The sequence below is a fragment of the Oryctolagus cuniculus genome, chromosome 1 (assembly GCF_964237555.1).
Source record: "Oryctolagus cuniculus chromosome 1, mOryCun1.1, whole genome shotgun sequence".
NCBI lineage: Eukaryota > Metazoa > Chordata > Mammalia > Lagomorpha > Leporidae > Oryctolagus > Oryctolagus cuniculus.
The window spans coordinates 210,802,130-210,825,398 of record NC_091432.1 but is presented as its reverse complement, the minus strand read 5'-3'; the positions used below and the strand labels follow the sequence as shown (position 1 = coordinate 210,825,398).

The 23,269-nt window shown below is 43.6% G+C and overlaps 1 long non-coding RNA gene across 1 annotated transcript in view; it reads left to right on the top strand.

The window, feature by feature from the left end:
- Positions 1 to 22,816, top strand: part of LOC103348288 (uncharacterized) — a 220,453-nt gene extending 197,637 nt beyond the window's left edge. Inside the window, exons 4-5 of the long non-coding RNA XR_011381432.1 lie at positions 21,030 to 21,108; positions 21,771 to 22,816. This is a non-coding gene — a long non-coding RNA (uncharacterized lncRNA). The remainder of the gene's footprint in view (positions 1 to 21,029; positions 21,109 to 21,770) is intronic.
- The last annotated feature ends 453 nt before the right edge of the window (positions 22,817 to 23,269 follow it).

The window sequence follows — 23,269 nt, the reverse complement described above, 5'->3', positions numbered from 1 at the left end:
CTAAAATGGTACCAGCCCTGCTTCTCTGTCATGCTGGGAACTAGAGGGCCCAGCGTTGAAAGGCAGGCCCTGGAACAGGCCTCAGCATAGTCACTGTTGAAGTTGCTGGTATCTTGCCCCCATTGTTTCCAGCAAATTCTTATTTTATTTTCAACTTGGTTGCCGCTGTGCTCACAAGATGGAATCTGAACTGCCTACCCTTGGTGATCTTGCTGTAGACCTGCAGATGGTTCATGTTGGAGTGCCCAGAGCTAACATATAGGAGTTTTGCTTGCCTGTTACCCAGTAGTTCTAATGCTTATTTGACTGTCAGATGCTTTTACATTTCCTTTTTACATCAGAAATCCTTTCCCTTCCATGAAACCCACAGAGTATTATTCCATGTCTTAACCATTACCATATATTCCAGACTTAGTGAGGCTACAGGCAATAAATAAAGATTTGCCCAATAGATTAATAAACCAAGTGCATCAGAGATCGAGTGCAACCTAACTCTTTTACAGCTTAAGAAACTGAATTGTAGAGAAGAAAAATGAGTCACACAGCATCATCAGTGACAGAGCAAGCCCACAAAACTGATCTCGCCAAGCCTAAGCATTATTCTAGAGACCAGGTAGGGATAATTGTGAACACAAGACATTCTCATTTTTACTAGAAAATAGTCCCTGGCAGGCATTGGAATACCTTATTTTTAAGAAGTATCTTTTTTAAAAAAATTATTTATTTATTTGAAAGAGAGAGAGACAGAGAGAGAAAGGGAGAGACAGAGAAAGGGATGTTCCATCCTCTGGTTCTCTCCTCAAATGACCATAACAGCCATGCCTGTGACAGCCCAAAGCTAGGAGCCAGAAGCTCCATCCTTATCTTCCACATGATGGCCGAAGCCCACATACTCAGGCCGTCTTCTGCTGCTTTCCCACGTGTGTTAGAGGGGAACGGAATCAGAAGTGAGGAAGCTGAGACTCAAACCAAGTGTTGCAAGCAGCAGCTTAACCCACTGCACCACAATGCTGGCCCCAACATTGGCAAAATTTTTATGTAAAACAGCCAGATATTGGACCAGCACTGTAGCACTGTGGGTGAAACCACCTCTTGTGTTGCCAGCATACCATATCCGAGTGCTGGTTTGAATCTCAGCTGCTCCATTTCCAATCAATCTCCCTGCTGATGCACCTTGGAAGGCAGTGGAAGCTGACCCAAGTAACTGGGTCCCTGCCACCCATGTGGGAGACCAGGATGGAATTCCCGGCTCCTAGCTTCGGTCTGGCCCAGCCCTGGATCTTGCCATTTGACAGGTGAATCAGTGGATAGAATTTCTCTCTCTCTCTCTCTCTCTCTCTCTCTCTCTCTCTCATTGCTCTGCCTTCAAATAAACAAATTAATCATTTCTTTTTAAAAAAGCTATGTAGTAACTATCTTGGGCACCGCATGTCACATGGTATTTGTGACTACTTAACTCCACCATTGTAACATCAAAACAAACACAAAGTGTAATTGCATGAGCATGGCTATATGCTAATCAAAACTTCATTATTTGTAGACCTGAAATCTGAATTCAGTATAATTTACATGTGTTACAAAACATTATTGTTGTGACTTTCCCCCCACTCATATAAAAATGTAAAAACCATGCACAGAAACAGACAGTGAGCTGGATTTGCCCATCCCTTGCTCCATGGCATTGAAGAGGAGAAAGAGTACAACCAGCAGTATTAGCTTTTGTGCAGAATGTTGGCAGCTGTGGAAGTCCCCTTAGCTCTCGCTTACATGACGATTAGGAAGCGTGTCATCACCTAGAAGGATGGAGGCCCATCACGCCCTGTAATTGTGAGCTCTTTCTTCTTGCTTACCAGGTCTTTCTCTCCTGGATGAGGACAGTTTCTTTCAGAATGGTTCTGTGGGTTTGCTCAGCACTGAAAAACCCAAAATGATCAAAAATGGGAGTTGGTTAAATAATTATTTGTATTCCCATGCCACACAGTAATAAGAGGCCAAAATTTGGCACAATGTTGATAAGTAATGAGATGGGAAAATTATTATCCATTATTAAAAGAGGAAATACAAAGTATTAAGCATTATGTCTGGTTTAACTCTACTGGTGTAAATATAATGCTATGTAAATGCATAGCAAAAATTAAAAGTAAATGTAACCTTATGGGCAAATACAATGTTTGGTGTTTTTTCTCTCAATGGGCCTATTTTTCTATAATTCATAATCGTGAGTGGTAGTGATATAATAATTTTAAAATTACATGCCACAGAATTTTAAAAAGAACAAACTGTTTCTGATTCTTAATGGAGTCTCTGGCTGCTGATCTTGAAGTGCAAATTGTATGAAAGATTAGATTCCACTTAGGTTACAGCTGCAGCTTGGATCTTTCCTGCTCTGCACATTTTCCCACACATCACCCCTCATTTAAAGGGGCAATGCAGGGGCAAGTGTGGTACAGCAGGTTAAGCTGCCGCTTGCAATGCCTGCATCCCATATTGAAGTTCTGGTTCGAGTCGCAGTTGCTCCGCTTCTGATCCAGCTCCCTGCTAATGTGGGAAGGCAGGTGATGATGGCTCAAGTACTTGGATTCCTGCCACCTTCATAGGCCAAATGCAGGAGCCAGGAACTCAACCTATGAAGGTGGCAGCCATTTGGGGAGTGAGCCACCATATGGAAGATTTTCTTTCTTTCTTTCTTTCTTTCTTTCTTTCTTTCTTTCTTTCTTTCTTTCTTTCTTTCTTTCTTTCTCTTCTTCCTTCCTTCCTTCCTTCCTTCCTTCCTTCCTTCCTTCCTTCCTTCCTCTCTCTTTCTCTCTCTTTCTCTCTCTTTCTTTCTCTTTCTCTCTCTTTCTCTCTCTTTCTCTTTCTCAGACCAAACAGGAGAGGGAGGAGGAAGAGGGGGAGTGGGTGGGAGGGTGGGCGAGGTGGGAAGAATTACCATGCTCCTAATATTGTATTTAAGAGAAAGATAGAAAAAAAAAAGATGGAAAAACATGAAGGGGGTGGATTCAGCCATGCACAACCATTTCTCTACTTCTTTGTTTGCTTTTCCTTCCTTCCTTCCTTCCTTCCTTCCTTCCTTCCTTCCTTCCTTCCTTCCTTCCTCCCTCCCTCCCTCCCTCCTTCCCTCCTTCTCTCTCTCTCTTTCTTTCTTTGTTTCTTTCTTTCTTTCAGCTGAAAAGTTTTCCATTTTACAGATGAGTGTGTCTAGGTAGAGGATACATTGGTAAATTTGTCAATGAGTAAATCAAATTCAGCATTCCAGAGAATAACTGATCCTATTTGTTATGAATCACTAGAAGAGAGGAGCTTGAAGCCTCCAACGTAGTAACGATGAGGAGATGGAGACGTTAATGAGCCTGGCTTGCATACACTCTGAAACACTGCACTGTATCCCAGACTGCACTGTATCACTGTATATATATATAAAGTTAACAAAATGGAAATGATAACCACTCTGATTTGATCATTTCACACTGTACACATGTATTGAAATGTCACACTCTACCCCACGAAAATATACAATAAAAGAGAGAGAGAATATGGTATGTCAGTCTAATAAGCTTGTATGCCACTGTGGGTGGACTTTTGTAATATTTTGTATTATGCAAATATAAGTCAAATGTGAGATGTAATTACTCAATATTTCAGTGGTACCTCTTAAAAACATTCTGCTAAACTGGATGTGGAGAGAAAAAGGAACGTGAAAGGAAATGAGTCTTTGTGGACTGCTGGTGCTGGATATGTCACTATCTTTCTCCACTTACCCAAAAAACCCCAGAGGGGGCTAGTCTCTCTTTACAAAACAGAGGTTCAAAGATCAGAGAGGGAAGGTAACTTGCTCAGTGCTACAAGCTGGTAGGGAGAGGAGCCAAATGAAGATTCTACCCAACTTCGAAGACCAATTGTTTTCAATTACACAGCAATAATTAATTCTGTCTTTTGAATGTAAATGGGACTGTGTTGTGAAATACTCATTTATTTTGCTTTTAGGTAAAATTTCAGGAAAAAAATAGTGAATGGCTGTATTTCTCAAACCAAAATAAAAAAATAACACTGACTAAATATTTAACAACTATATCTGAAAGATCAGAGTTGGTATAGAATTAGAGTATGCATCCCAGGTCCTGTAATAAAATGGGCTGGAAGCTGTTCTGTAAGAGGTTTTTAAAGCCTGGAGAGGGTGACCCTGGGGATTCTGTAGTCCAATTGCCCCACTGTACAGATGAGAAGACTGAGGTTCTAGGAGAGGCATGATTTTTGTCTGAGTGTGAGCCATCAGTGAGAGACCTTGGGGCAGTGAATACATGTCGTCTATTCCAGGAATGTGCTGGCATTGGCCCAAACCCACTCTTGAGAACTATTAAATTTTTGGAGAATTTGCGAACGAGTTTGAAATTTGTTAATTGCTTGAAATTAACCTTAGTGGGAATGTTTACACATTAACTGACAAATGCTACAAATCAAACCACCATTTCCTCTGCTCCCAACACCAAGAACTAGTTATTAAACATGTGCTAGCATAGGACTATCTTCATGCCACTTCCATGCCAGTCTTTATTCATTGCAGACATTGCTAATCAATCACAGATGTCTCACCCAATGCAACCTAAGTGTGATCTACTACCCGGCCTTCCTCACTCCCTTCCTTCCTCTGCAGCAAATAGCTATTGAATGCCTCATGTGACAGGAAATGGGGATGAAGTAGTAAATGAGTCCTCCTCACATGACATTTACTTGTTAGTGGAGAGAAACAAATACTAAAGCATTAAAAAAGAATAGAAAGCATAATTGTTTATTGTATATGTGCTCTAGAGGAGAGGAGCCAGAATGGCACGATAGAGCCTGAGGAGAGACTAGTTGAAATTTGATTATTGGGAAGACTTCCCAGAGGAAGTGGCTCTGAGCTGAGATCTGAAAGATCAGAAAATGATGGCCTTGCACAGAGCCAAGGGAAGGGCATTCTGTTTTGTTTTTTTTTTTTCCTTAAGATTTTATTTATTTATTTGAAAGGCAGTGTAATAGAGAAAGAAATATCCCATCTGTCCAGGACAGGCTGAAACCAGGAGCCCAGAACTACATCTGGGTCTCCCATGTGGATGGCAGTACTTGTGCCATCCCCTGCTGCCTTCCAGGTGCATTAGCAGGGAGCTGGAACAGAAGTGGAGCAGACAGGATGCAAATTGGCTCTCCAGTATGGGGTGCCAGCATCGCAAACAACTTAACCTCTGTGCCACGATGCTGGTCCCTTGGGAAGGGCATTCTGAGTAGAGCAAACAGCAGTGCCAAGGCTCTGTGGTGAAAACAAACTTGATGTGTGAAAGAACCCAAAACCTGTGTGACAAACATGCAAGGAACAGACAGGTGAGAGAGATCAGGCAGATTCAGGCTTACGGAGTCTTGTAGGACATAGCAACTCATTTGGAATTGATTGCCAGACAAGCAAGAAATTGTTTGGTATGGGGTGGTCAGCTATTACCAACTGATGAAATATTCTGAATTAACTGAGATAACATTCATATAATATAAAGTTAACCCTTTTAAAGTGAGCAATTCAGTGTCATTTAGTACAGTCACAATGTGGTACAGCCGGCACTTCTATCTATTCTAAAACCGTTATGTAATCTGAAATGAAACCCCACACCCATAAAGCTCCACTGGTAGGATTTCTGTGTCAGACAAAACTTTCTCAGCACCCCTGATCTACTGCTCATCGCCTTTATTAGTTTGACTTCATGTAAATCTACGATTCCGTGAACCTCACTGTATGCAACACAGCATCTTTGAGATACGGAGCTCTCAGCTTCCAGATGCAGAGGCAAATGTTTCCAGTTAGACCTGATGTCCGAAAAGAACCAGCCTTGATCCACTGTGGAGTGTTCTCTTTCATAATGCAAATCATTGTGCTAAGTTTATTTTTAATTTTATTTAAGATATACAAGTTTCATGGATTTCATATATACAGATTTAGAAACAGTGATACTTCCTACTCTATCCTCCTTCTCACCCATGTTCCAACCCTTCTTCCTCCTCCCTCTCTTATTCTCACTTAATTTTTATAGACATCTATTTCTAGCATACTTTATACTCACAAGGTTAACCCTACACTAAGTAAGAGTTTAACAAATAGTGTGAAGAAAAAACCAGGTTCCTCAGCAGTAGAAATGAGGGCTGTACACAGCTATCGAATCTCAAAATGTCAATCTCACTCCAATATATTACATTTTCCGTACTCTATTAGTCACCCCTGATCAAGGAAAACATGAAATCTGTCTTTTGGGGCTAGCTTATTTCAAAAGGTATGATGGTTTCCAATTTTTAAGAATTGAATTCTCAGCCAGCACCATGGCTCACTAAGCTAATCCTCTGCCTGTGGCATTGGCACTCCGGGTTCTAGTCCCGGTTGGGGCACTAGATTCTGTCCCGGTTGCTCCTCTTCCAGTCCAGCTCTCTGCTGTGGCCCGGAAAGGCAGTGGAGGATGGCCCAAGTGCTTGGGCCCTGCACCCCATGGGAGACCAGGAGGAAGCACATAGCTCCTGGCTTTGGATTGGCGCAGTGCACCGGTCATAGTGGCCATTTGGGGGGTGAACCAACAGAAGGAAGACCTTTCTCTCTCTATCTCTCTCTCTCTCTCTTTCTCACTGTCTAACTCTGCCTGTCCGAAAAAAAAAAAAAAAGAGTTGACTTCTTGGGGAAACGGTACTTACAGGTAGTACTTCCTGTAGTCAACAGCAGCATGAGGTACTAAAATGCTCAGTCTGGTTCCTCCTTATCTAGCACCAGTTTATTCTCTTTCTGAACCAAAATCTTCATGCCCTTGGCAGAGAGCCTAGAGCTCTCCATTTTCCTCTTTGATCAACTTCTTGAGCTCAGGTGACACATGCTGCTTCTCTCCAACTGAGATAGTGCTCATGTGTCCAGCTCACATAGTGCAGCTCCTGGGGGCTGTCCCAAACTCTCAGACACGGCTCCCTCATGAGCAGGTCTTATACAACACACAGGTCAGGGAGGTTGGATATTGTGCTGTGAATCTTTGATGGGCTTTCACATAGCCCTGAATTTCAGATAATCTGGTTCAAAAACATTGAGAATCTTACAACTCTGATGTGTTGCTCCCCCATGCAATGTCTCATTGATGGAGAGGAAAAAAATAGGTGATTGTTAATGCAATTCAACACACACACACACACATACCCCACAGGATGGGATGAAGAGAAGATTTGAAAGTGGAAGATGGGTAACTTTTGGATATACTTTAGGGACACGCAGTAGAATCCTTAGGTGAAGATGTCTGGCAGGCAGTTGGATATGTGATTTTAAGGTTGAGAAGGGAAGTCAGTGTTGGAATTGACATGAGCAGCCTTTTGGCTTAATGCTTAAGATGCTGGTTAGGATGCTCACTGCCCATATCTTAGTGTCTGGGTTTGATTCCCAGCTCCAACTCCCAGTTTCATCTTCCTGCCAATGTAGGCCCAGGGAGCTATCAAGTGATAGCTCAAGTGATTGGGTCCCTGTCCCCCACTACGAAGACCTAGATTGTTTCTAGTACCCTCAGCCATTGTGAGCATTTGGGGTATCCATCAGCAGATGGGAGCTCTGTTAGACTCTCTCTCTCTCTCTCTCTCTCTCTCTCTCTGCCTCTTGAATAAATGAATTAAAAAAATTTATATTTTGGAGTCATCAGATTGTATATAGTAATTGAAGCCCTGGGATGAGAAGAGATGATCCTGGGAGACAATGTAAAGGGACCATAAGGAAGACCTGGGACAGAATCTCAATGCTTAAACAGGCAGAGGAAGATAAGATTCAGGAAATTTAAGTGCTTCCTGGATAGCACACTTGCACGAAGGCACACAATTACTCCTTCAGGCCAGAATGAACCAGGAGGTGGTATAGAAGTACCAGACGTGATACTCTGGGGGGAGTGATAGCAAGTGTCCTCTGACAACTTCCACTTTAACTGCTTTCAAATCTTCCTCCCCAACACCAAACGCTTCTGAATTTTAAACCTGTATTTTCTAATATTTTCTCAATGTACACTAGTATCTTATTTGTCCTTGTAGAGTCAATCCTCACTGAAAAACATTGAGAAGGTGGAATGCCAAAGATTAGGAACTAAGTGGAGGCGTGAAGAAGGTGTTGACAAACTGAGGCTCATGTTGTCCTTTTTTAAACAACAAAAATAAGGATAAAAAAGCCATATATTTTTAGGAGAGGATGTGTTTCCAGATATATTCCTGGTATTAAATATACATATATCTACTATAGGTTTGATGTCTTGAGAGCTAGGACTAGATTATTTATTTCTGTGTTTCAGGTTTTAGAACAGTGTCTGGCACAGATAAGGGCTATGAGCAAATGTTTGTGGCATTGATTTGAATGTGCTTTCAAATGGGGCCAGTAACACCTTCCCATGAGGATTTATCACAAATATCCCCAAGAGGCCCAAGTCACTTTTGCTTAGGCAATCATTTCATCAGTCAAATGAGGGAATTGGGTCACATTCTGGGACAAGTAGCACAAAGTGCTTCTCGCCTGCACAAGACTAACTTATTCTACCTATCTGTAATGGAGACTTTATCACTGGTACCTTACTTTTACTTCTAACCATATAGATAATATATAAACCCATATCTGTTAAAATTTGGGGGTTAGAGTAACTCAATCATCAGTCATCCATGATAGGTTCCATACTCAAAAGTATCATCAAGGGGACAGGGGACCGAAAGTTACTATTTTGCAAGATGAAAGGATAGGAAAACGTGGATGGTGGTGATGGCTATATAGCGATGAGAATGCATTTCATGTCACTGAACTGCACACTTTAAACTGATTACAATAATAAATTCTTTATCACAATTAAAAGTAATAGCTTTCCCTAGTGGTTAGATATCGCTTGGGATGCCCGACCCATTTTAGAGAGTTTGGGTTGAGTCCCAACTCTGCTCCAGATTCCAGTTTCCCACTAATACATACTCTGAGTGGCAAGAGGTGATGGCTCAAGTAGTTGGATCCCTGCTACCTGCATGGGAGACCAGCCTAGCCCAGCTCTAGCCATTGTGGGCCTTTTGGGGGAGTGAACCAGTGGATGGCAGCTATCTCTGCCTCTCAAATAATTTTTGAAAGCAATAAAAATACAAACAACTGAAACATAAAAATAATAATTAAAAAATGTTGCTGATCAGTTTTTTAAGGTAACATTGTTTCTTTTTCAGGGGCTTTGGGGTTGCTGTTTTCTGGCTGCCAGAGGGTGGAGGGACGGTTTAAGCTGAGGTCCTCATCACTAGTGTCATGAATAATGACATCACATAATTCTCTATGAGGAGTAAACTGTATGAAGAGGGTTGTGGGTGCTGTGCTGGGTTGGATTGGCTCCCCTAAAATGATACGTTGAATCCCTAATCCCCAGTACTTATAATGTGACCTTTATTGGAAACAGTGTCTTGCAGATGTCATCAAGTTAATACGTAGTCTGACTGGATGAGGGTGGGCCTTATCCCAACCTGGCTGCTGTCATTATAAAGGACTCAGCACACGGGAAGGCGTCACGCAGGGGGAACCCTCTGTGAAGATGCAGCCGCGATGCGCCAGCGGGCCAGTGAGCCCTCGGGATGGTCGGCAGCCCCCAGGAGCCAGGAAGAGGCGGGGATGCAGTGCCCTGCAGCTTTCGGAGAGCACAGGTTGATGCCTCGGTTTCAGAGTTTCGGCCTCCTGAAATGTAAAGAACAAATTTCTCTTGTTTTAAACCAACCTATTTGTGGTGAAATGTTACAGCAGCACCAGGAGCCTGGGACATGTGCCAAGGAGAAGGGGATGTCCTCCAGCCCTTGCTGGGTTGCAAATGCATTACTTGGCTAAAGACAATGAACTGACATTGATGGTCTTGACTGAGCATTCTAACCATGCAATGGCCTCATTACAATTGTGTGTGTGTGTGTGTGTGTGTGTGTTGTGGAGAGGAAGAGAGAGAGAGAGAGAGAGAGAGAGAGAGAGAGAGAGAAAGGGTTCTTGCCATTGTAACTCACAGTCCTCCTCTTATAGGTGATAGAGGCAGAATTCAAGGCTAGCTATATGTTCGAAAGCAGTGACAGCACCAGTCAAATGTATCAATTTCAAGGAAATAGGCTACCTTAGCTGCTCCTCCCAAGGAAAGCTACCGTGGGAGGCAGCAGGAAGAAGGTGGGCGTTGGAGGCAAATGAATGAGACAGTTCTGTGCTTTAGGGAGCTTACGGTCTTGAAAGTGTGACACGATACACGTAACTCAATTCATTAGCAGGCAAAATGATTCCGTGTCATCCAAGAGATACAAAAGATCCCAAGACTGTGTATGTTTAAGCTCATCAGGATGCTTTCCAGAAAGGAGGGCATTGCAGAGAACCAGCCAGCTACGAAGAAAGGGAATGAAACACAGCAGAAGGGCCCAGGGAAGTTTCCAGACTGCATTTATTCTACAATGGGAGGATGCATCAGATGCCGTGTTACAAACTCCGAGTTTGGTTTTCCAAATCTGCTGGGGAGGTTTCTAAGCTGGAGAGTAATAGGATCAGAGCCAGGCTGTAGGTCAAGCATTATAGGTGCTGGGGTTGGTATCAGTGGAAGGAGAAGACTGTGCAAGTAGAACAGATAGAAACATCTTGTTACACCAGCTACACTTCTGAGGATGGCGACTTGCAGGTGGTTACTCTCGTCTTTGGAGTTTGAATGACCCATGAGGTTTGGGCTCTATTGAGATCATTTATAGAGCAAGACAGAGTCTTCAAAAACACAAAGGCACAAAGAACCAGGTCCCTGCCCGCTGCCTCCATTTCCCCATTTCTTGTCATCCTAAATAGTAATCAATAAATGTCATGGAAACCACTGAATCATTGATGTGATCATTACTTTATGGTTAACAAAATTGCTCCAAATGATAGAATTATGAGGCCCTGATTTCTACTTGTAACACAGAATTAACTATAGACTAATGGAGAACCATTAGCTACATTTCCCTGTAAAGTCCACGTTCAGAAACTTCAGTCACTTACTGCCCAAAGAGTTAGAAATATTCTTCTACCCAGTAATAGGAAACTTTTGATTTTGCATTAGGATCTCATTCAAAAAAAAAACTATATATAGCAAATTTTTCATCAGTCAAAATGAAAAAAAAGAGCTCTATGGAGTCCTGCAGAGAAATGCATATTCTAATAACTTGTTACTTATTATACAGAAAAATTCTTGTTAGAAAAATGCAACATTACCTTTTAGTCACTGAAATATGAATTTTGAGCATATTGTAGAAACTGCAACAAAGTAGCTTTATAATTGCCAATTTCATACTTCAATTAGATCGAAGGTGATATTAGTTATCATAAAACTAATAAACAGACTAGATCATATGTGTAACTAGGTGGGCCATGTGGATTCTCCATGGGTTGTTCACTGCTAGTTTAGGCAAAACAATTTATTGTACACCTGGGAAAATGAACTCTGGAGATGTGTATTGATTTGCCTTTGGTTATGTACCCACCATCTAGAATTATTACATTTTAGCATATATCATTCATTTGGGAGCCTGCATATTTAGTATCATATTATTGTTTGTTTTGTCCTACCTCCCTGATTCTGAAATAGATCCTCCTCTTGAGTTACCCACCATTCACGTCTGAAAGCGGAACACCCTTCACAACTACTCAGCTCACTGTGAAACCTGCAGAGGTCGGGTTGTTACTGATGCTTGTATTGATCCCATGAGGAGGTAACAGGCCACGCATGAGTCCTTCCCTGCTGTCTTCTCTGAACTCCCCTGGAGAATTCCCTTGTATAAAAGCCTCTGTGAGCAAGGTGGACGTCACTGAACGCAGCGTAAGAAACAGAGAAGAGGCTTTGCCCTTTGGGTAAACAGCGTTCAGGATGGAAGCCCAAGTTCACACATCTCCCTTTTCCTTAATCCCTTTACTATTGCCCGGCTACAAGAGGCCCTCCTTTCTTCCCTCTGCACCAATGGAAGTACTGTTTTCCCTCTCCCATTGTTTAGCTCCGCCCCAGTTGCTGTCTCCAGAACTCCTGGGGCTCAGTGAATGCACAGGCTGGTGGGAAACAGACCCACCAGCAAGGCAGGAATCCCCTTTTGAATTTGAACATGGCTTTGAATATTTTTATTCTCCCATACTTGCTTTCACAGCATTTCCCCATAAATGACAGAGTTGCTTGATAGGGCAAAATTTCTATTTCCTATTCCTTACTGGGGTGATACGTGCACAAAGAAGATGAGGCACTTCATATGTTGTAGATGGCAACATAACGCTCACGTGTGCAAGGAGGGGGAAGGATCAGCAAAGTCACTGATTGAGCTTTTGTGTGCTCAAGGTTGGTTGTTTAATTAAGACCATCTGGTTCATCCAGCAGTAACCGACACAGGGAAATGCTTGAAGGACTGGTTTTCTCATATTAAATATGACTTCTGAAGCCCAAATAGTTCTTATTATTAAGCCTCAGATCAAAGGAGACTTTAATTAGCTTTAGGAAAAGAACTGTAAATAGAAAGAGCATAAACCAACAAGCATGTTATCCCCTTCTACAGATCAGCTTCCACATCATGGACCTTCTCATGCTGATGGGGAAAGAGAATGTTATTTGGGGAGGAAATATTTTCATAGCACTAGTAAGGAAATTTGCCTAATGTAAATGTTTTATGTATATATGTACATATATATGAAAAGACTTACAAAAATGGCACTGCATTTTTCCATCTCATCTATTATTAATCATTCTGAAGCCCGTTAGCATCAACCTTCCTTTCCGATTTTTCTCACCATCAAACATTCAGAAAAATTTCTTGAAGGATCCCTTAGTAAATTAATACTGCTATATTAAGACTCTTAAATCCTTTAATAATTCTTTGGATAATTCCTAAATTACTCTAAGAACTGTATCCTTGGAAATAAATCCTAAGAACAAAATGAACATGGTTTTGTTGGAAGGACCAGCTAAAGAAAATAGGCATCTTAAAATGCGGTAGAAAAGTGGCAAAAGCTTTTAGACAACCATTAGCTATCCTTGTGTAGGAATAGATTAAAATGTCTAAAAGAAATAGAAATGTTAAATGCTCTAATTTTGCATCAAGTATGTAATTTCTTTTTTGTTTTGTTTTATATTCAACCAGTTGGAACCTACAAAATAATACAGCACAGATTTCTTTTTGTTGGTCCTATAATACTTCCCCCAGAACAATTATGCATGCGATTCGGGGACTGTCACAGCCAAACTGATGTCTTCCCTTGGGACCAAGAGGAACAATTGCCCTTCCCCATGGGGTGGCTCTAAAAGCTGAGTCTAAAAGCTGAGCCCCTCTGATGAATGGCAGAGCTCTCTGGAGTGTGCCACCCTTTGTGGAGGGGCCGAAAGGGCTGCGCAGTTGGGCCAAAATACTTTCTCCCAAATGGTCAACTGCAAATTGTGTGTGACGGCTGCAGAGCCCTGTAAAAACCAAAGAGGAGAAGCCGTGATGATTTTTTTTTAATGAGTGAGAAGTATATTTGTGTATTTTTATAAAATTCCCTAAGGGTCTTTGCTTATTTTTTTAATCATGCCAGTTTCTTTCAATCCCCTTCTAAGCTTTCATGCCGTTCAATGAATGAGGCATGGACGTTTTGCTAGCAGACTGAAAACCAAATCACATATTGTACGCACTCTGAACCCTACAGGGCAAAACTTCAGATTAATAACATGGGCGAAAAATAAATATTTCATTCTTTGCTCCCTACATATCCACTTTTTCCCTCCCATCTGCCTTGCACTCTCCCTTGCTCTCTTTGCCTTCTCACTTTCAAAATTCCTGGAAAAAAGGAACTATTGTGTTGTAGAAGGATAAATGCAGGCCACAGAGCATAGTAACTATGTGATTTTTAGAAAAATTATGTCATCTTTATGAAGCTCAACTTCTCATCTGGAAAATGGGGGCAATGAATTCCTCAGAATACCTGGGAGGATTGAATTATAGTGAAATATAGTCCCGGAAGAGGCACAGTGGCCAGGACCAGGGCTCCAAGGCCAGCAGCCGGGTTTGCCTGCCCAACTGACCCCTTACTACTAACATCAATTTCCTTCACTTCTCGGTGCCTCATTTTTCCTAAATATAAAAGAACTACAAAAAGCAATGTGTGCTTGGGCTGCTTGTTAGGAATCTTGAACGACTTCATGTACACAACACATATATGCTTCATATCCACAATGCCAGCTGCAGAGGAAGCCCTCAGCAAGTGTTCTTGCTGTTATTATTAAACATCATACTTCCCTGCTTTCCACCTGCCTTCTACATTAATGGGGTGTCAGAGGTGTGGCCTCCTCCACCCCAAGGCACTTAAGTGACCCAACCTATTCCAAAGTTCAGCCTCCTTCTCACACGGAGATCATGCAGGGTACCTTTATGAGTTTATGAGCGTGTGTGGGGGTGCCCCTGAGAGGTGCCCTTGGGTAGTGGCTAGATTTCTGTCTTGTGAAGCCTGGGACTGCTGGTGCACTATCAATGACAGTCAGTCATCCAGAGAAAGGCAAAATTGCAAAGCTAAGTGATGGTAACCCTGGCAGAATGGGTCCATCTGCCTAGCCAGCCTTCAAGGTTAGGGTCAGTTTCCTAATTCTGCAGAGTTCTTGACTATGATCCTCTTTCAGGTTTTGGCCCCAGGCTATGGCACCAGTAGACACTTGCAGGGGTCCTCATGTTGCTGCACAGGTTGGGGGTTACCAGTGAGCTCCAAAGATGGACCACTACGGAGTACTCCCCAACTCATGTGAGAGACTCAGGCCCTTGCATGTATACAGGGTACAAGGTACAAGGAGGGAGTCAGTGGCCCAGTGGAAGTCATGGTGACTCAGTGAAATAATTGATTGTCATGGGTTCTGATTTGGGTGAACTGCCCCAGGAGAATAGCTTACCACAGGTGAGTCTGCCAAGCAGAAGCCAAACGCTCTTCTGCAAGAGGAACAGTAGACATCTGACACCTGTCTCATTTAGGGACCCAGAAGGCTCCATGCACAAGCTCCACTTGTAGTTTCATTGGACTTCCACACTCCCATTTGTTCAGGAACTTCTCACAGTAAGCTACCTTGGGAATTTCTCCATCATGTGGATGGATTCTGATGGGGAATCCGTATACAAAAAAAAAAAAAAAAAAAAAAAAAAAAACCACTTTCCTATAATCTGGGTTACTTTGAATGGTGGGATAAGCCTGGTATAGTATAAGAAGTTAGCAGTCATACCTATGTATTTACTGGGCATGGGCTTCTTGCTTCTGATGACCAATGGATGTATAAGCAACTGGCTGTCACTTTACCCTTTGGGGCATGAAATTATATGGGTTCCTACTCTGAACTGGCACGTCCAAGGACCCTTTCCACATATTCGCCCAAATTGGAAGTGATTGCTTATTTAAGATTGGCAGTTCTGATTTGTGAGTTGGGTACCTTGTCTCTTAGATGCACAGCCTTTGCTAGTGAGAGTGGTAGGTTTCCTTTCCTCTTCACGTTTGCCCTTATAATATTATACTTGGACAAGCATAACCCAGACTCTCAAAGCTGACATCTCTGTACAGATGCTTCCTGACTTCAAACGGAGTTATATCTGACAAATCCATCTTAAGTTGAAAATATCATAAGTCAGCAATGCATTTACCACACCTAATCTATAGAAGATCATAGCTTAGCAGCCCAGGACACTGGAGGGCATAGGTTATATTCCCTCTGTGATCATGGGGCTGCCTAGGAGCTGCTGCTCACTGTGGCTGCCCAACTTTATGAGGGAGTATTGTAGACTGGGGAAAGAGCAAATGTTGGTACATAATGGTTGAATGAGAGAAGATCAAAACTCAAAATTTGAAGTCTTGTTTCTCCTGAATGCAAATTGCTTTTGTACCATCACAAACTTGAAAAAATTTAAGTTAAACAATTCTAAATCAAGAACTGTCTGTAAAAGATAGGGACTTAGTGGAATCTTGTAAGGGAAGAATTCCTTCTTTTGCCAGTTTTCAAAAAGTGGAAGGCAATGGTGAAGGGATGTTGGTGTTTTTGTTACTCCTTGGATCTTCCTCTTCCTCCTAAATAGTATCCCGGTCCTAACCAGATAACCTCAAAATAGTTCACTAAGTGGTTTAGCAATCCAGATATAATCCTTCACAAATATCCTATAATACCTCTAACCACACCAGAGTCCTGATTCAGAAAAGGACTAAATGTGTCCTGTCAGCCAAGGTCTTCTTAAAGGAGACAGAGGATTCTTGCTAGACAGAAAATAAATGGATTCTCTGCAGATCACCAAAGTAGCCAAGTGTTATAATTTGCTGATTTCATAGTATTTTACACAGACTCCATTTTATTCAAATTCTCAATCATATTCCCCACCCCAGGATATGCATTAACCAATTTGATATTAGATGCTACAATATGAGGGTCTGGTCTATGAGATCCTACAGGAATGAGCTACTCACTTGGATATTTCACCTGAGATGTTTGTCCATTAGCATATTGGACAGATGGTTCTGGACAACTGTAAGTACTTCTCATGATGGTTTTCCTAAGATAATTTAAAAACTTTTGAAGTCTGCCATCCTCAAGTTGTTTTCCCCATATGAATCATTTTTCTAAAGCTCAATTCCAAAGAGAAATCGTAATACCAAAATCTCTGCCCTTTCCTGGTGACATCATCCCCAGAGGATCATTGCAGATCATTGAGGAAGTTGCTTTACTTGAACAAAGTGTTGTGCATGGGAGAGGTGGAGCTCATAGAACAAAGACTCAGTATTTGAATGACCAATTTGGTCTCATCATGACCTGGAGCTAACAGACTGGCTCTCAGACCAACACTAAAACCCATTTCCTCTCCAAAGAAGTTGAGTAAGAGTGCATAGATTCAGTATGACAATTGCAAAGTGTGATTACCACCACCTCAGCCAGTCAATGGAGTCCAGTCCAAGGTTGCTTTCTTGGAGGGAACTTACAGGGTTAATAAGGCAGGAAAATGGCTGGGGCTACTCTAGTGGTCAGTGTTAAATTGGTCATCTTGAGGTGGCATCCAAAAGCAGATAGAAACCCATTTAACTCACACACACAAATTTGTAATATCCAGTAATTGTCATCTGATTCAGCCACTAACATGTCCCTGCAAAGCCCTTCTGACCCAGTTCACTGTTTGATCCACAGACATTACAATCTTCATTTGGGGCAATCCCCAAATAAGATGCCAACATCTTGCATTTACTGTGGGTGATTTCATTAGATTTTACCCTGTCTTTGTTTTGGTGTCTGTAAAGAGTCCTAAAACACTGGCCCAGCCAAGGTCACTTCCTCTTTCAGCCTGGTTTGGCTTGGCTTGGCTCCTGAGTGATTTAAGACCTGTTTTGGAACTAAGTGTGGGAGCTGGACTGGTGGGGAAGTAAAGATCAGATAAATCACCATTGTCATGAGGAGACCCAGACAGACATGGGTCTGCAGATCCCCGGAGAATGTTCTCCATGACCCTTGTCCCACTGGTTCCAAATGACCTTTCACTTTTCTTGGAAGGGATAAGGAATTTTGTAGGAATGTTTTCCTGAATTGAAGGCCTCTGATAGCTTCTGAAGAAATATAGAAGAACTTGCAGTCCTGAGTGTAGCTCTTGCCAGGAATTGCTCACTTGGGAAAAGAGATGGTGTCAGGATCTAGCTGAAAGGCTCACAGGCTGGGGTCAGCAGGTGGTGACTGGAAGGATGGAGTTTTGCTTGCTCAGATGAGGAAAGCACCCCTTCTCCATGGCAGCGAGTTGAGCTTTTATGAAACACAAGTCAGAGCTCATCCTTTTCCTGCGTCAACACTTTGGTGATTCGCCCTTGGCTAGAGCACCAAGCTCTGCATCTCCCACCTGCTGGTCTAGCTTTCTGTGATCCCGCCATTGTCTACTCCCTCTCCAGCCTCTCCCCTCACTGTGGACCCTGTCTGCTCATCCTCGGAGGCAAGAGTTGGCAAACTGCAGCCCAAGGACATAATTCAGCCCTCAAGGACCAGACCAAAAGCTAGAAATAGTCTTTATGTCTTTGAACAGCTACATATTCAATTATTATCTAAGTGTCAACGTAATTCCTTTGGTTTTGCCTGTTGGCCTGCAAAGTGTAACATATTTATTATCTGGTGCTCTCAGGAGGAGCTTGCCCCCTGCTGCCTGGCAGAATCCTGATGCTTCCACCTGCATAGCACCGCACATTCACCATGGTTGCCCTCCATCATGCCTTCGCTCAAACTGTTCTTGTTTTGCGAATTTGCCGCTTTCACAATTACTGAATAGCTCCTGTGTTCAAGTACTTGGAAAGCAATTCAAATAGGGCATAGTGCCCCCACCCCATCCTACCTCCTACCTGTGGTTTAGTGGGAGAAACACACAACTACACCAACAAGCACCGAATTGTGTGGTAAGGGATCAGCTGGGTTAAACATGAGGTGCTACAGGTACTTTTCCATCAGACTGAGAGAGAGGGTAGATTCTGAGCTGAGTTTTTAACAAAGGGTGGGAAATTGCAAGGTCAATAGGGGGGTTTGATTAAGGGCTCAGCAGACAGATGGGCAGTACCAGAAGTCATTCAAGTGTCAAGATCTTGGTATCAGAAGAAAGCTGTGTGCGCTCATGGAAGGATATTTAATAGAGTGGCAGAGTGCCGTTGGCCATGAATAAAGATGGTAGGGGCGGAAAGGAGAGGGTGGACAAAAGTGGGGGTAGAAAGACCAGATAGCCAGTGGTTTTCCTCTTGCATTTAGGAAGTCATGATATACAAAGTAAGGCAAAGGTGAGAATCGGTGGGGAGGGAGGAAGGAGCACTCAGAATTGAGAGAGCTTAATGAATCCTTGGTGACAGACAAGTTGTTGCAGGTAGTGCCAGGGGAAGCAACTGCTCTGATTTTCTCTTACAAGTGCTCAGGTCTGGTCACTAAGTAGACAGATGATGGAATCGTCCACCACCTGAGCTACAGGAGGCCTTGGAAGACCACGTGGTGGCATTCAAGGAGAATGGAGCACTGGTCTCTTGCTCAGAAGTGAACACTCTCAGGCATCCCGTCCTCCAGGAGGTTCTCAGGCTGAGTTAGAGTCCTCGTAAGCAGGCTGTGGTTTAGTGGATCAGAGCATTCACTAAGCATCACCTAACCTATCTCAGCTTTCCTGGTTTATTTCTCCCCCTGAGATGGGGTGAAGCCACTGGATGTTGAGGTAGTATCTAACCTAGCTTTACATTGTCACTCTCATGGAGCTGTACTGAGCGGGGAGCAAGCAGGCTTGAGAAAGACTCCTGGTGGCGTGTGGTTGGCAAGTCAACAACCTGGACTTCCAACACACTTGGATTGGAATCTTTCTATGTTCTAGCTTAGTGAGCCCTGCCAGGCACCTCATCTTTCTATAAACATAAAGAACCAGGGCCACTGTAGGAATAATACATAACAAGCAAGCATCCATGGATAGTGGAATGAGCTTGGGATCTTGGAAGTCAGAAGTCCTGTCTGGGTCCGTCACAGACAAGACCTTGAATAAATGATTTCTATTCTCCTGCCTTAGCTTCTCCATTCATAAAACACTAGTGCTAGATTAGATCATGTTCCCTTCCTCGTTAGCATTCTATTATGACTTGTGAGACCAGACAGTGGATGTGGAAGGGTCACGCAAATGATAAAGGATAAACCCAGGAGGAAATGATGGAGAAGAGTGGTGTTTTAGAGACCAAGAAGGGCTCTGGCAATCAATTATGCACACCTGGAGGGGCCCCTACAACAGGTGCCCTGATGAGCACTCAGGTTCCCTGCTCAGGTCCAAGCCACTCGTGCCCCAGTTCCACGACAGCCACAGCACTTAGCCAAAGGGAGCAGACTTTCCCCAGACTCCATCCAGGCACGGGTCGTTGTAGGGAAGGTCCATCCCTGTCACCTCCGTCCTGGACATCCCTGGAGAGTCACCATAGCCTCAGAGCTCCCGGGGGGTTCTGTGGGAACTGAATCCCAGTGCGGCCTCCCCTTCCACTCCAGCAGAGCTGCTTTCTTTATTTCCTTCGAGCTGTTCCCGGAACAGCTGCATACCAATCTGAGTGCTTTCTAGTACACTGGACCTTCTGATTCCTCGCCACCTGACCGGGGACAGGCACCCCATCAGTAGGGCCGGGTGGAAGGCTAGCAAAGCCTGAGCTCCCTTGTGGCTCTTACTCAATAATTACAGCAATGCAAGCTGGGACCTTTGAACCTAAACCTGTGTATCCCACCAAACTTCAAAATGGCAAACAAGATTTCTTTTCCCAGGAAACCAATTCTATTGTCCAAATTCAGAGAAGACAATACATCAGAACTGGCTGGTGACCTCCCTTCCAAATAGAACCATAGCAAAAAATACATTTTTAAAAAAAGGAGCCTAGAAAATGAAGTCAGACTTCATGAGCTTTACTGTCTCTAGCACCCAGGAGGAGGAGGAGGCCTAAGCCTTGCTCTTCCTGGTCTGGAATCAGTTGCCTGAGTTTCAAGACTTCATCGGGGCTCAGTCACAGATTTGACAGCTGCTATCCCAGAGGCTGGAGAAGCAGCTAGAACTTTTTTCTGTTGCTCCAGTTCCATGTGCCACCCAGAAGCAGGAAGGTATCATGGAACAGGAAAAAGAGATAAATGATTGTGTGTGCTTCTTTAACTAGTTAGATAAATATTGACTAAGAGTGCCTATGGAAAAGAAGCCTTCTGATCTGCCTGGAAAAATTAGCTCGCCCCCATCTCGCCCTCCCCCTACTGTTCCGCGGCTCTGCAGCGAGGAGCCGGCGCCGTTATTTCTCTGTGGGAACTGCCATTTTAATGACTCAGCGCCGTCCTTTTTCAGCGGGAGATCCTGCCTCAGGTGGCAGATCAGGCCTGGGAGAATTGAAGTCTCATTTAAACGAAGTCAGAAATTTCCCAACTTGGTTTAGAGTGAAATAGATTTGTAAAAATAACAATAATAATTATTTGACAGCGCTGTTATAGCTCCCAGATCGAAATTTAACCTTTAAAGTAGAATCCATCCTTTTTCTTGCCAAGGAAACCAACTTTGCACTTCTCTGCTGGGCACTTCCAACCTGAGTCGAAACAATTACTGGGCCAGATAAGCCTCATGCAAGTGAGTAAAACAGCAGCAGAGTAGCTTGTTTCTTTGAGTCTGAGCTCTTTCTTAAATTTGTATTCACATATTAACCATTGATGCACATTTTTAAAAGGAATTTATTCTCTTCGTGTTTTAAGCTTAAAAAAAAAACGTAGAGAACCCACACATCTTCTTTTGGTGCAAATGCTTAATACTTTTTAATGTAATTTGTGTTATTTTAAAATTGCCTCTGAGCTTTTCATTGTTTAAAAGTTGGGGTATACTTTGCATCCAGTGAAATGTACCAGCCACGAGGAGGCTGTCTGTCTTGTTCAGCCCAAGGTCCACTGGACTGGATGATCTGTTTGTTTGATGCTCCACCATCCCAAGCTGTTCTCCAGTGGGAGCTTGTCAGCATTGGGCGTCTGTAAGACCCCTGCATATCCTCAAAGCTGTCCTGATGTGCCCTTCCCACCACTTCTCCTGAGCCGAGGTGAGACCCGGTTGTACTGGACCCGCAGCATCTCTCATGGCAGCAATAGGCTGAGGATTGTGCACCCCCGCCAATTCATCTGTTTAAGACTCAATCCCAGCAAGATGGTATTTGGCAGTGGGCCCTTTGGAAAATGATTAGGTTCAATGGGCTCTGTACTCTTACAAGGAGAGTAGAGTGAAGTAGCTACGTCTCTTTCCACCAGGTGCAGTTCCAGCAAGAAGTGGAGCATCTGCAGCCTGGGAGAGCGCTCTCATCAGAAGCAACCATACTTGCACCCTAACCTGTACCAGCTCCAGGGCTGAGAAATCGACGTTTGGTGGTTGGAAGCCGTGCAGCCTGCGGTACTGGGTTACAGCAGCCCAGACTGATTCTGCCCTCTCAGGGGAAGCCATGCATGCTCTCACTCCTTCCACGTGAGGACCACACAGTGGAGCAGTCAGCCTCCTGCCTCCCAACTCGCTGATCCAGGTCCTCTGACTCCTTCCTTCTGCCTATGCACCGTCTCTAAGGCCTTCTGTCTCTCTTTTCCTATCCCCTGCAATAGCACTTACCAGCCTCCATGCCGTCTCCTTCCATAGAGCATTCTTGTATCCCAGACTTTCTCCCCTCCCACGTATCTGTCATCTTCCTCAAAGACAGAATTTGCAAAGATGAGCTCGCTCTTTCTCTCTACGTTTGTCCCGCCATCTGCCTGGCTGATGTTCTTGATGACTGATTCTCACCAGATATTCCCCCACTGTCCTGGTCCTCTCAGCCCTCGGCCCTGTGCCCAAGTCCCCAGCTCATAAGGTGCCTGCAGGCAGTGTCTCCAGATCGGAGCGAACTCCTGCTCGTCCTCACCATGGCTGCCATGGTTCCCCTTGACTTGGAGAGGCAGTGCTTGTGCTGCTGCTGTCTTCCCACCACCCCAACTCTGTCTCTCTCTTTTTTTTTCCTTTAATTTTCATTTTATTTGAAAGGCAGAATGACAGAAAGAGAAAGAGAGAGAGAGAGAGACCAACCTGCCATTTGCTGATTCACCCTCCAAATGCCTGCAACAACTGGGGCTAGACCAGGCCCAAATCAGAAGCCTAGTACCTAGTACCACATGGGTGGCAGGGACCCAAGTACTTGTTCCATCACCTGCGTCCTCCTAGGTTGCACATGTATAGGAATCGGACGCAGAAGTGGAGCCAGGACTTAAACCAGAAACTCCACTGTGGGATGTGAGTGTCCTCAATAGAATCCTAAAATCTTTGTCAAATACCTGCCCCCAACTCTTCTTTATTTTTTTAAAAAATATTTTATTTATTTATTTATTTTGAGAGGTAGAGTTACAGACAGAGAGAGGGAGAGACAGAGAGAGAGAGATCTTCCATCCATTGGTTCACTCCCCTAATGGCCATAGTGGCTGGAGCTAGACTGATCCAAACTAGGAGCCAGGAGTTTCTTCTGGGTCTCCCACATGGGTGCAGGGGCCCAAAGACTTGGGCCACCTTCCACTGCTTTCCCAGGCCATAGCAGGGAGCTGGATCAGAAGAGGAGCAGCTGGGACTCGAACTGGTGCCCAATGGGATGCTGGCACCACAGGTGGAGGCCTCAGCCCACTAGGCCACAGCACCAGCCCCCAGCTCTACTTTTAAGGTCAAATTCTCACATGCTGCTCTAGGGTTTCAGCCCTGTAGAAATGATTAACCGATTACCTGTTCATCAAACCCATTT